Source organism: Ambystoma mexicanum, chromosome 5p (assembly GCF_040938575.1).
Source record: "Ambystoma mexicanum isolate Mex_15411 chromosome 5p, UKY_AmexF1_1, whole genome shotgun sequence".
Taxonomy (NCBI): domain Eukaryota; kingdom Metazoa; phylum Chordata; class Amphibia; order Caudata; family Ambystomatidae; genus Ambystoma; species Ambystoma mexicanum.
This window is the reverse complement of record NC_090930.1, coordinates 177,560,189-177,574,246: the sequence shown is the minus strand read 5'-3', so window position 1 is coordinate 177,574,246 and position 14,058 is coordinate 177,560,189. Positions and strand designations below refer to the sequence as shown.

General features: G+C 49.8%; 1 protein-coding gene across 3 annotated transcripts in view; it reads right to left on the bottom strand.

Moving 5' to 3' along the window:
- Window positions 1–13,252, bottom strand: part of AMOT (angiomotin) — a 223,220-nt gene extending 209,968 nt beyond the window's left edge. For 2 of the 3 annotated variants that reach the window (XM_069612591.1, XM_069612590.1), the window contains exon 1: window positions 12,873–13,250. The gene's annotated coding sequence lies outside the window, so the exon portion shown is untranslated. Of the gene's footprint in view, window positions 1–12,872 lie in introns of all 3 variants that reach the window. The other variant, XM_069612592.1, reaches the window with a different exon arrangement.
- Between the last annotated feature and the right edge of the window lie 806 nt (window positions 13,253–14,058).

Below are 14,058 nucleotides of genomic sequence, written 5' to 3'. Positions count from 1 at the left end.
TCTTCTCCCGGGCCTGATCCACCAGAATCAGGCGGGGTTCATAAAAGGCCGACAGACAGCTGACAACATAAGGAGGGTGGCCCACTTAGTGGAGAAGACTCACAGAACGAACACTCCCGCGGTCCTATCGTTGGACGCAGAAAAAGCGTTTGACCGCGTGGAGTGGTCATTTCTGTTTAAAGTAATGTGGAAGATGGGCATTGGTGGGGATTTTTTACGTATGGTGCAAGCTAACTACCAAACACCCTCCATGAGAATAGCAGTGAACGGGGCCATGTCTAGATCCTTTAGGGTGACTAGGGGTACTAAGCAGGGGTGCCCCCTCTCTCCCATGCTTTACGTAATCTATCTTGAGCCTCTATTGCAGGCAATTAGGGAGACGGAGGGGGTAAAAGGTATTCCATTTGAGGGAGTAGAGCAGAAAGTGGCTGCCTTCGCCAATGATATGCGGTTATCCCTAACGGAGTCGATGGAATCCATTCTGGTATGCAGGACATTATTGGAGGATTTCGGGGAGGCCTCTGGGCTTAAGATCAATTTTGGCAAATCAGAGCTCCTGAACTTAACTCTAAGGGCGGCGGATCGGGAATCATTAAGGGAGGCTACCCCATTTGTATGGAGCCCGGGGGGGTCTTAGATACCTAGGCGTAAAAATCACACTGACTTTAGCGGGCTGGTACCGAGCCAATTACCCACTGAAGGATATCGCACGAGACTTCCGCAAGTGGAGGGGGCTTCGGATATCGTGGCTAGGCAGGGTGGCTGCGGTTAAAATGGTAACTCTCCCGCGGTTGCTGTATCTCTTCCAGGCAATACCTCAGGCAATTCCTACAAGTTTCTTTAAGGAACTGAGATCTCTGACTGGTGTCTTCCTGTGGGGAGGGAAAAAAGCGCGGGTCAGTGTGCAGCTGTTGATGGCACCTAGGCGAGAGGGAGGTTTGGCATTACCGAATTTTCAACAGTATTATGAGGCGACACAGCCACAGGTAGTTAGAGAATGGCTTCGGGAGGGAGAGGCCACTCAGGATAAGCAATGGGTGGCAATGGATAGAGCAGTGGCGCATCGTAGTCTGGCGGAAATTCTATGGCTCCCAAAAGAGCATAGCCCAAGCATCTATACGAAAGCACTATTACGAAATTGATGGTAGAGAACTGGGATAAATTGGTGAGGATTAAAGAAATCACAACCTTTCCCTCCCCTTTCACACCCTTGTTTCGTAAGGGCGACTTCACCCCAGGGATGGAGGGAGGTGCATTTCAGGATTTGGCAAAAAGGAGGCTGTAACCGGCTGGGCGATATGTTTCGGGAGGGGAGTATTATCTCCTTCGAGGAGTGTAAGAGGGAATACCGGGTGAAAGAGGGAGAAAGACTCAGATACGCACAGCTACGTCACTGGGTCCTTAATCCTGTGAACAAGCAGGCCGCAACGAGGGACACAACACGGTTTGAGAAGTTCCTTCCGTCTAATGATGGGTCCAAGGGTCTAATATCTAATTTACATAAGATTTTGGATGATGCAACTGTCAGAAGTCCATGGCCGTATATGCGGAGGTGGGAGCAGCTCTTGGGAAGGGAGATGGAGCCTGAAGAGTGGGAGAGACTATGGAGGAAAACTCCCAAGTTAGTCAAAGCATCCCAGCTGCAGGAAATGTGGTATAAAATCTTATTTGGGCGGCATTATACGCCGGCTCGTCTCCGGGAGCTCTATCCTACTACTTCTGGGAACTGCTGGCGAGGATGTGGGATGGTAGGCACGACCCAGCACATATGGTGGACATGTCCAAAAATTAGGCCCTTTTGGTTAGAGGTTAAGAGGGCTCAGGAGCAAGCATACGGAGTAAACAGTAGTAGGCCCCCTGAGGAGGTCCTCTTGGGAGTTGGCCGGGCTACCAGCGCGGGGGAGCCTAAGTCCCGGGGTAAAGCAAGGGCGATCCTTACGATTGCAGCTATGACAATAATAGCACAAAGATGGAAGAGCAGGGAAGTGCCCCTACTCCAGGACTTATTGCGAAAACTCTGGGAAATTGTGGCTCTTGAATGGGCAACATATGTGAAGGACAATAATCTACAGTCTTTTGCAAGGGACTGGGAGGAGACTTTGATCTTTCTTAGAGACGACTTTCGGATTGGATGGCGTCCTCAACGCCTACGATTGCTGGACTTGTGTTGAGCGATGGCAAATGACCCATGAAGTTACTGGATGATGGACAAGGAGGAGCCGCCTCAGAGGAAGGAGGGACGGGGGGTAGTTGGGGGGGTATTGCAGGGTGGTCATTTCCTGGACGACTTGGAGTGCCTGGTCTTTGGTACCAATGGTCTACGGACGCAAAACAGCTGCCTTTGGGGGGTGGGAGGAGTTGGGGAATGCATCTGTCATTTTGTGCTGTAAAACCAATAAAAAGAAGTTACAAAAAAAAAAAAGTTTTGAGAAAAACCATAGAAAAAAGGACCTTTGATGTAATAACATAGAAGCCCTTTGAGTCGTCCCATGTCCGGCGGAACCCTTCCCCTCCCCCCTTTGTATTCTTGGACATGTAGTTCAGCATTTCTAACAAGGCATAACAAAGCTGTTTTAGAGCTCTTACAACATGGAACGGGCCAGTGTGGAAGTACATTTAGATGATTACACTGCCTACAATATTTTAAAAGGCAAAAACGCATTTCGGCTTTAGTGCAATAGTTTTGAATTCTGCATTTAAAAACACAAAACAATGCCAATATCATTTTAGGTAGGAATCGGTCGTCTGATCCAAGGAATAATAACATCCAGCCCGGATAGCTGCAATGAATATCTATTACACAGCGCCTCACTTTAACTTTTTCAAAGAGAAAGGCATGAAATTCCAAGCAAAAATACTGTGTACGCCATTTTATAGCTTTGGGAAGTCAAAAATACACCTATTCTTATTAGATTTTAGGAATAAACAACTTCCATGACTAAAACAAAAACTGGAACATAGTTAGAACTTTCCCGGCTTCCAGTCTTTATGTTTGAGACAATAAGATATCCAAATGCTGGGGCTGTACAATTGTGGGACCACAGTAGCCAAAATGTCAAACAATTTAACATGCCACCAGGGTAGACAATTATGTTTTGAATCGGAAGTGAAAACTATTAAACAGCCACCTCTGCCTTTTGGAACTGTGTTCCAGCAGCTGTCAGGAATGCACATGTGACCTTTGAACCTGCCCTGCTGCTACGTGAACACGATTTGCTGCCACTGGGGATGTCAGAAGACTGCCCCAGCAAAGGCACATGAGTGCACTACATTTTTATCATGGGGCAATATGAAAAGTGGGTCTGATTACCAGCTCTCCCCCACAGAAACATAATTACCTGCATCATTTCATTAATAAGAAAAAATAAACAAAGTTCATAGCAACCATCCCTTCAACAGCTGGCATTTTGTCACCTGTGTAGTCACTACCAGCCTCTGTATCCTTCCAGCGTGGATCAAATGAATACCATCAATTTAAATGTAACAGTTGAGCGCAGGTTCTTTTTAAAATGCTACCCAAAAATAATGCTAAAGTGCGGTAGCAAGTCATCTATAAAACAAAAGAGTACAATTATTAGAACGCTAAACCAGACACAACTATTTGTAATCTCTTATTTAAGCACAGTTCAGAAAATGGTGTGTGCTAAATAAATGATCACTCATATTGTTTATTTTATTCAGCCGCATCCCCAGAAAGTTTCATGCACATAACAGCACCCGACAGCCAGTAACATCCTTGTAAATGTCCCAATTGCAGTATAATGGTGACATCAGTACTCCCCTGTAATAAGAAATTACATCACCATTGTAACTGTGAAAACAATGCCTGCTGCTTGACCCACCACAGAGCAGGATCCCAGCTGCCACTGGATCACTTAACTAGAGCTGTAAAGCTGTGATGGCTTAAATGGCTCTCTCTGGCACCATAAGCAACTGTTTCTGATAGTGTGGCTAATATGTGCACTGATGGAGTTAAACACTGGCAAGCAAGCATATCTAGTTGTTAGCAATTATTTTAAAACACAAAACGTTTTCAAAACACAAGCTTAAAATATGTTTGCAACACATCACAAGCTTTGCATTACTGCACACTTTCATCTGAACAGACCCTGCATGGACTACGTGTACCCAACCACTTGAAGCTTAGAGACCTGGGGCCTGAATCATGGAACCTTTTCCTATGGGAATGCGCCATTATAAAACACTTGCATGAATCAGGCCCCAAATATTAAAGGGGATGGTGGAGCGGCCATGTCTTATAATGAATAAAATACTCCTTCTGTGACCTTGAGAAGGAACCCCCCCCCCCCCCCCATGGTCATGAAAATCCTTGATAGCTTTCAATCGCCTTATAAAACTTACACTAAAGTGGTACTTTTCCCACCCTAAGTTGCGATTTTAAGTTTAGCTTTTAATGTGGAACTTTAGCATCACCTATAAGCCAAAAGCACTGCACTGGGGTACAGCTTGAGGGTGACTTATGAGGAGAGACAAACAGGTTGCGCGTTTGGTTATTTAGCCACCCATGGCCATGCTAATAAGACATACGGCCATTCCTACAGACTACCTGCCTCATATTGCTTAAAACACATCGTCCTAGGATGCCTCAGAGCCAACTCTATCAAGCCATAACATCAAACGTTTGCTTGCCAGTGTTATTTCCATGCCGTCTGCTGAGAGTTAGTGGCTTTGTTGCACTAATGGTGCAATGAAGGCGTCTTAACCAAGCATGCCTTCAGCCACTTAATTTAGATCTGTTCTTTGCGCTGAAGTCTTGTTAAAAAACAAAAAAAGCATTGGCAAAGTCACTAGTTTAGGCTTGTGTATTAGTATTAGACAGTTGTCAGGTACTGCTATTATATGCCCAGGCAATCACACCATTTCCAGCTGTCGCCACCTTATGGCAGTGCCTGCCAATTGCCTCCCCCAGGACTACACTGCTGCCTTTGCCAATGCTTGTTTTATATTGTTACATGCTGTATTCTGCCCGCTTTTAAGTGCTATAATAGGAGCTCTCGTTAGCAAACTTATCTGTACTCAATTTATGAACCCTCCTAAAGCCTGTAGAGCCGAGCCCATCCAGGCGGGAATGGAACTTGCGAATCGTAGGCCTGCCTTATTTCCCAGGAGAGTGCTTAGCTCATCGTGCTGTCCTCCGGGACTAAGGGTGCCACTGGAATAGCGCCTCTCCAGGCCGGCGCTTTGAAACCAAGGCCTAGTGAGAGATTCCCAGGAACACACTCCGTCAAAGGAAATCCCAGGACTGGAAAGAGTCACGTGGTGGTTAGTTACCCTGGCAGTGGTACCCCTTGCTGTGAGAGGAAGCATGCAGTACTGTGGCACACAGCAGCCTCCAGTGTCCTCCATCCCGGGTTACTATGAGTCATAGTCACAGAGGTCACCAAGCTTCTAGGCTTTCCGCTACTTTTATTTTTTTCTGTTTACCATTCCTCTACTTTTTACAACCATATGCACTATTCTATATAGAGGATCTGTCTATTAATGTCCTTGTGCAAGTGTAAAGTTATAATAATAGGAGCCTTGGTGGTTAGTAGTCACTTAGACTATTGCAATACTCCGGCCACAACACCTTGTCACATGTTGCACTATGCTTCCGCCTGCCCTCTCCCCTGCCGAGACCGCAGTCCCACTACTGTTTCAGGTACACTTCCACCACTGTTTTGACTTCCGTTCTGGCAGTTGCGCTCTTGCTTTCTTTCGGCAGAACTATCTGATGTCCACGGCCTGTAAAGGGATAAACCATGACTGGAAACGTGGCGTCCGTGACAAGTGACCAACTCGCCTGGTCACGGGATCGTCACCTGGAGCAAGCACAGCATTAGCAGCAAACATTCCTGCAAGCGCGTGCAGACAATTCAATGCACAGAAGAATGCACACAAATGCAGCAAATCAAGCTTCGCAGGCCGCACCCCACACCTTCTGGCATAAAAATACTTGACCCTGGCAACTTTTCCGGGCAGCCACATCCTTCCAAAGACGAGGCTTGGCTGGCCTACGTGGAACTCACGGGGTGTCCGGGCAAGCAGCTGATACTACTAACTGGGGCAAAGTCGGCCGCAGGCACCGGCCTGGGGCTGGCAGTCATATGACCGACTCTGCCCCAGCCCAAGCCATGGCGCAATGGCTCTGTGCCAGCTTCCCATATGATCCCGCATCTACTGCCCACGGGAAACGAGCCCATTTGAATTTCTCCTGATACCCACATGGATCAAAAAAGACATGTTCTGCTTATGAAGAAAAAAAAAATCAAAAAGAAAAAAATAACCTTTAGCTCAGATCTGTGCCTTGAATCGGCCGCAGTGTCTGGGGAGCTGTTAAAAATTAAGCCGAGCCGCTCGGCTTCTGCAACGCCAACTCCCTTGAGATAATGGCCTCCTGTGCATTAAGGCTGTATAGCTGTATGGTGTCGCGAAGTTTCCATGGCAACCAGGCTCTAATTCGAAAAATGTGTTCTGTGCCGTCTGGGCTCGTGCACAAACAACAATTGTCACAGATGGGGGAAGCAGCGAGAGACAGCACAGGGACATTCGCAAATAAGAAATAATAAAAAGCCGGGCGCGCGCGCAGGCGGCAGCACGCGCCCTTCTGGAATCCTGGCAGGACCAGTTCAACACCCTCTGCACGCGAGCGGCGAGGAATGCACCCTGAGCTCGTGGTGGAGGATCTGCAGCAACCCGCCGGTCGCACATGTTCATAGTTGGGGAGGTAGCTCGCAGGGTTAACGCGCCCGCGGAGGGAACCCGACAGTCGTTTCAGCCCCTCGCAGGAGCAGTGTCAAACGCTGAGCTGTCAAGCGAACACGTGCGCCGCCCGCCCCTCCCGACTCTTAGCAGCGAATAGAATGTGCACCCTGAAACGTAGAGACCCTGAACTACAGGGCCCACAATACAATGGCTATTGGCTCGGAAGATAGGGCATGTGGGCATTTGGCGGCTACTGGTGCAGAGGTGAGCGAAGGGCACAGGGACCGTCATTGACAACTGAACGAACAAGGGCAACACAACCTTAATTTCACAACTGCGCACCCTGGTGCTATTGGTGGCACAAATAACATTACCAGGGATCAAAACTGAGGGGCGCTGGGAGCTATTTAGCTCCTGCTTGCAGCCTAGAGGAGCCTGGCTAGCTTGCTAATAACGGCTACCACGAGCTACTTTTAGTTGCCCAGGCCGAGCGATATCGAACTGGCACACCTGTGTGAAATGAAGTCTGTGCATTTGGGACAAGCTATACAAATCAGGACACATCTACACGCCACTTAAGCAGAAGGGGCACAAATAATGGGCACAATGGGAGGTTTGCATCTTATCTGGAAGTTAGACTTGTGGAGGGCGTTGTAATAACTAGCTCCTGGTTCCCCAGTGAGCGCCAGGTCACTGGTTAATGCCGGATACCCAGGGACTGCTTTTAGCTCCTGCTTATTCAATCTTAATGTTGATCCCCGCATTACATGTAACATATCACACTAGCCTCCTCAGAGTCCATCCAGGCTTAGCGAGGCGTACAGCCTACCCACACAGCCACGTAATACCAATTGCTGCCAAAATCTTCAAGTTTCTGTTCAAATGGAATAACTCTGAAAATACTGGGTGCCTTCCACTGCATGTGAGGCAGTGGCGGTAATCCCAGATTATGCAGGTATAGGGGCTCTACTGGGGCAGAACTAGCCCCACTGCAGTGTTCAAAGAACAATCGTTCTAACTCAACCCTAATTTCCCCCTTCTGGAGGTACCCCTAGCCCTACACATTCCAGCGGCTCTTCCAGCCCGATCCCTTACTTGTAACCCTATGGGTGCATCCTCCATGTGCATCGCTCCATTGCCCAGCTAGGCTTGCACCTTATAAATCCCAGGCACACATAGCAAAGAAGCACAAGCTGCGCCTCCCCACGAGAAAGAAAGGATATTCTGCGCGTGGTCGCTCTCCAATGACCAACGGGGCTTCGAGGGCCTAAAACTCATCCTAAAGGGGGGAGGAAACTAATCTCCAGCGGCCACGAAAGACCAAAATAAAATCCTAACCACACTGACGGTCAGTCATGGTCAGGGTAACGGACACAGGTGCACTGCAGTGGCGCTTCTACTAGTCAGGGGCCACCAGAATGTCCCAAGGCACGCGCGTCTCGGGATAACCAGACACTGCAAGGGATGGGGCAACATTGTGCTGGGTCACTACAACTCCAAGCAGCTGATCTCAAGGTGGCATGGGAGCTGCCCTCCAAGATGCACCAAACGCACGAGCTCCGGAAATCAGATGGCATCAACCGCAAATCTCCATGGAACGGATCTAAAAAAGGGACAAGGGGCTGTGGTCTCAAGGATGGCACCGGGTGGTTCCCCAATGGCCAAACACCCAAAAAGCACGACTCGCAAAGGCAACACTGACCTGAACACTCAGGGATGGCATAGACCACGGTACCTTAAAGTAAAAAGAGTACAAGGAGCTACGGATCAGCTCACCAAGGACCCGATTGTGAAGGGTTCCCGATGCAGATCTCCAAGGGATGCCAAAAATGAGGGGATCTAAGTTCTGTGGACTTCTACTCAAAGGGTTAATTCAACGAGCCGGAGCCGAATATGCAAATACTGACACCAGGCTCTCAATGTTAAAAATACTGTTATGTCTTCCTGTCCCCATTCTATTTTCCCACTGCTCCCCCTTCAACAACTGGTATATGTCATCCAATCCAACAAGGCGATTATGTAAAGGACACCTCACCCTAGGACTGCCCCCGATCCCTGTTATGGCCTACTATCAAGTAAATCACACTCAATAACTTCAATAAACACAAACATCAAAATAGACCTTCAATGTTGACCAATTAAGCGAAGATGTGAGTTTCACAGACCTCCCCTCAGTTCCATTGGGCGGATCTCCAAGGAACACCGAATATGAGAGTCTGCGGCTTTAGGGAAATAGTGTGGACCTCAAGGGCACCAAGTAGGGGACAGAAAGGCCTAAATAACGCTCAGGGGCTAAAAGCAGCTTTAGACACACAAAGAGATCTCAATCGAAAATCAAAGTGTCAAGATAATGGACGGCGATGGGATTAATGCAGCAGGCTTTACATCCATAGACACTTTCCTACAGGATCCAGGAGACATTTGTAGTAGACGGCACTTGCTCTGCGATGGGTCCACAAACTGATCAGCATGAAGCAATGGAGAGTATACCCAGGAAGACAAGGGTGAATGATCTGCACGTGGCCAGAGTCCCAGAGGGAGCAGGGACAACATCTTGAGGGGTCGAGTAGAGGCACTGTAGAAGACCCATCTCAAAGAGACCAGGGGAAAGCAGCTCGTGGATGGGGACGCACTAGCTCAAAACCCCAAAGTAGCATAGAACCAAACAACGACCCCCAAAGGGCAGGGTGAGCACGAGGCCATCAAAGCGAGAAACCCACCAGAAGAAGGGAAGAGGATGGGGGTCAAAGGTGGGAATCCGGTGAGAGTATGCAGACGTGATGAGGGGGTCTAGTAAATGATGTGAGGGAAGGAAAGCGTATGACAAGGGGGGAAAAACTTGAATGAACACTGGTGAGAATGCACATTTGACTTGGAAGTAGGGAAAGGGGAGTTGCAGGAAATGGATATGACAAAAAGTACATGTTATGCTACTTTGCATTTGTATAGCGCCTCCTATCATATACTATGCCGTCAAATTGCTATATAACAAGCATTGGCAATGCCAACAGTTTGAGCTTTTGTGTAGGCATGGGAAAGGCACTTGCCATGCACGGCAGTAGTGGTATTCACTGGCCATTAACTGTAGGTGAAAAATGCTGCGAATACCCGCGCATCCAATAGCAGTGCCTGGAAGATCCATAATACTTATACATAAGCCAACACTGTTGGCTTTGTCAATACTTGTTTTTAACAGGACTTCAGTGACGGACACGCATAGGGCTTGTAAATTCGAGTGGCTGAAAGCAGCCCGACTTAAGACATTTTTATTACACCAGTAGCGCGTTTACAGCTCCTATTAATTAATTATCAGAAGACTTCTTTGAAAAAACACTGGCAGGCATTTCGAGTGCAAAGTATGATGGTAAGGTTTGATTAAAGCACGCTCAAAGAGTTCCCATGCGGAGGTTTTTTGGGCGGAGCAGGAACTTGGTGGGATGTCTATAGGGATTAGCATGGCCATGGCAGTCAGCTGGTGGGCAAATATCCAATCAATATCTACAAACTGTGTGTTGTTCCTCATATGCCAATATTATACTAGGTACATTTATATAGCCAATGGCCAGAACTTCGCTGTGCTTTGATTTCACTGCTTCTTAAACCAGCTGCATCTACGCAACCAGGAACCTGCCAGGACTCTGGTACGTATAACACTGCAGGCTTAGGGATACGAGCCGAAGCCACGGCTACCCACCTGCATGAATCTGCTACCATGCACTACTCTAAGACACGTTGCACAACTCCTCTACCATTAGAATGCAGCTATACCCCACCAGAAAAATTCGGCCTAGCTGCACACATATTGTAAAGAGAATGTCTAAGGCTGCATTATTGCAATTTTTATAGTTGTTATGATAAATGATTATTTTAATTGTTAAATCAACTTTACAATAAAAAAAATAAAAATATATGTGCTTCTCCTGCTCTCGCATACTTCCCAGACTACCTCTACACACATCCACGTGCCAGCCCGACATGGGTGACTAGCAGGGACTTGGCCACCCCTACCTATCTTCGTATTGTCTAAAAGGCACACATGCATTTTATAACTCTCTGACGAATTTGCCATACCTGGACTTCTGTCCTGCAAGGCCATTCAGCCTACATTTCTCCCTACCCGCACTTGAATGCAATAGTTTCGGCTTATAGGGGGCACAAGCACTACCCAATAGCCAAACTAAAAAGGAACCAGGAAGCGTGGTCGATGTATATCAATACACCATAGGGGATTAGTATACGAAAGGGACCGTGAGACTTGATTAAATGGATAAGAGGCAGCATTGCAAAGGACCGGGTGTGGGGGTTTAGAAAGAGTCCAAAAGGGGGGCGTGGATCAAAAGAGTGGAAGAATGGGAGGGTTTCAAAGGAAGCCAATGGGCTATATCCAGGGATGTAATGTAACAAAGGGGCAAAGGGAGTCATTTGGATATAGGGACTGAGAGGGAGTTTAGAGGCATATCCCACCTGGCGTAAGACAGCTTTAAGTCACGTACGCTGAAGCCACAAAGCGAGGGACGCAGTCTATTTTTAGCATCTCCCCCAATCCCCACCCCTGTCAGATCATTCCAACAACAGCACGGGGGCGTGTCCACCTTCCATAGGGTACCACGCGAGGAGGACGGAGAGGCCGGTTAATGCCCACAGTATCAGCCAAATTCAGTGGTACGTGACTGGAGGTACGCCCACCGCATCACCCAGCTTCCAGGGAGGTGAGGGGGTGCCTAAGCAGGGCCATGCGTGCACCAGGGAGAGAAATGGCACGCCTCTGGCAGGGGGGTTGTAGTACCCAATTTCAGGTAAAAGATGTACACGTGGAGGAAACTGAGGACGACATGATCAAGCGCCCCACTTTGCCAAGTCGCATGCCCACTTACAGTAGGATGTGCCCAGGCAAGACCATGCATCCCTGGGGAGCAAGCGACTCCCTGCCAGGAGGCATGTCCAAACCATCAACCAGGCAGGGCGAAAAGGACAATTCAGCCTGGAGAGCTTGCACCATCCCATCGGAAGGAGCGCGCGAGCCGGTGCACCAAGAAAGCCAAAGGGAAAGGCCACCACCAGCAAAAGCAGCAGAAGCCCCAACACACTCTCGTTGCCTATATGATCACTATACAAGAAATCCATATGACTGCAATTATACGAATCCCGTATATCTGAGCTTTGGCGATGCGTGTATCCAAAATCTTTCCAATAGAAATAATATGACAGACAAAAAAAACAGCTAAACATTTCTCCCTCCCAGTGAAGGGGGGGGGGGGGGTTGATCCGGGAGAGCTCTTCTGCACTAGTGGAGTGGAGTGGGCGGGGGGGGGGGGCTGATCCGGGAGAGCTCTTCTGCAGTAGTGGAGTTGAGTGGGGGGGGGGGGGCTGATCCGGGAGAACTCTTCTGCACTAGTGGAGTGGAGTAGGGGGGGGGGCTGATCCGGGAGAGCTCTTCTGCACTAGTGGAGTGGAGTAGGGGGGGAGGGGCTGATCCGGGAGAGCTCTTCTGCACTAGTGGAGTGGAGTAGGGGGGGAGGGGCTGATCCGGGAGAGCTCTTCTGCACTAGTGGAGTGGAGTAGGGGGGGGGGCTGATCCGGGAGAGCTCTTCTGCACTAGTGGAGTGGAGTAGGGGGGGGGAGGGGCTGATCCGGGAGAGCTCTTCTGCACTAGTGGAGTGGAGTGGGGGCTGATCCGGGAGAGCTCTTCTGCACTAGTGGAGTGGAGTGGGGGGGGGGCTGATCCGGGAGAGCTCTTCTGCACTAGTGGAGTGGAGTGGGGGGGGGCTGATCCGGGAGAGCTCTTCTGCACTAGTGGAGGGGGGGGGCTGATCCGGGAGAGCTCTTCTGCACTAGTGGAGTGGGGGGGGGGGGGCTGATCCGGGAGAGCTCTTCTGCACTAGTGGAGGGGGGGGGGCTGATCCGGGAGAGCTCTTCTGCACTAGTGGAGTTGGGGGGGGGGCTGATCCGGGAGAGCAAGCAGCCCCCTGCCAGTAATCCCGGAGTTGCGTTCTGTAGGATCCAGGCCATCAGTGAATAGAGTGAGAGAGAGGGGCACACCAGCCCCACCACAAGCAGTGGCACACAGAACAAGCGTCTCTTCTGCTGGAACCATGAGGACCCGACATGCTAAGCAGTGAACCCCAGCCCTCAGGTACCCGGGCTTCAGGAGACTGCGGCGCACCTACCTGCAGCTCCCGCGAGGCTCCCTGCGCCCTGGGTGACAGCAGACACGCCAACACAAACAGGATGAAGGCAGCTCCCTCGGACCCCTGACGTCCTTTCTTCTTCTTCTGCCTGGCTCGCTCGCTCGCTCCTCCCGCCGCTCGGATTCCAGATGCGGTTTGGTTCTTCGCTCGTGTTGGCTATGAGAGGAATGCAGGAACTGGGCTGTCTTCCCCCCGCTCCTCCTCCTCTTCCCCCCTGAGGACAGGCCAGGATCCTGCGGCCGCACAGGCAAGGGGGAGGAGCCAGGAAACTTTTCTCAATAGTTCCAGCAGAGCTCGGGGAGGCTCCTCCCCGCCCGGCTCCTCTCCCCGAATGGCCGGCTCGGCTGCCCATCACGGGCCAGCCACAAAGACCTATTGTGCTGGGATCCGTCGGGGAGAGGAGGCGAGGGGCGGGGACAAGGGCGGGGAAGGGCGGAGTCAAGGCAGGAAAGAGGCGGGGAGTCGCGAGGGGGGAAAGGGAAGGAGGGGCGGGAGCAGCGGAAGGCGGAGCGCGACTGGTGACAGAAACCGGAAGAGAGGAGAGAGGCGGGACCTGGGGAGGAGAGAGGGCTGCAGGGTTGCTCTTGGAAAGAACAGTCCGACAACATGGAAGTGCTCGTTTTAGTTGTATGCCTATTTATAAGTCCGTGTTGCTTTAAGGGCCGCCTCTTCCCTGGTGTCACGCTTATTTCTGCTGCTCTCTCAGCACAAAGGAGGGAATAGGGATTAGAGAGGCAGAGTGGAGACTCGAGGACAAAAAGAGGGAACCGAGGTGGCAGCCGGCGGGAGAGTAGAGAAGAAGAGATAAAAATGATAGGGGTAAGACGGGAGGGGGACTAAGCAGGGCCGTCGCAGGCATTGTGAAGAAAGGACGCACTGGGGAGAGGAGAAAGGAAATTGCACTTGATCTCCATTTACCTTGACCTTACCAGCGTAACTACCTATGCCAATCAAGTTACTTGAAGTGTATTTCTTATTTATCCAATCAATGAATAATCTGCACCATGGGTTACATTTTTTTAATTCACTGCTATATACCTTCTCTCTGAATATCAGCAAGCACACAAGTGAAGTGAGAATGACTGACCACTCTCTGCAATGTTTGGGGGAGTTCAACCCAGTGGTGGCCCGCCTCTGTTCACCGGGGGCGTGGCGCAGATGATGT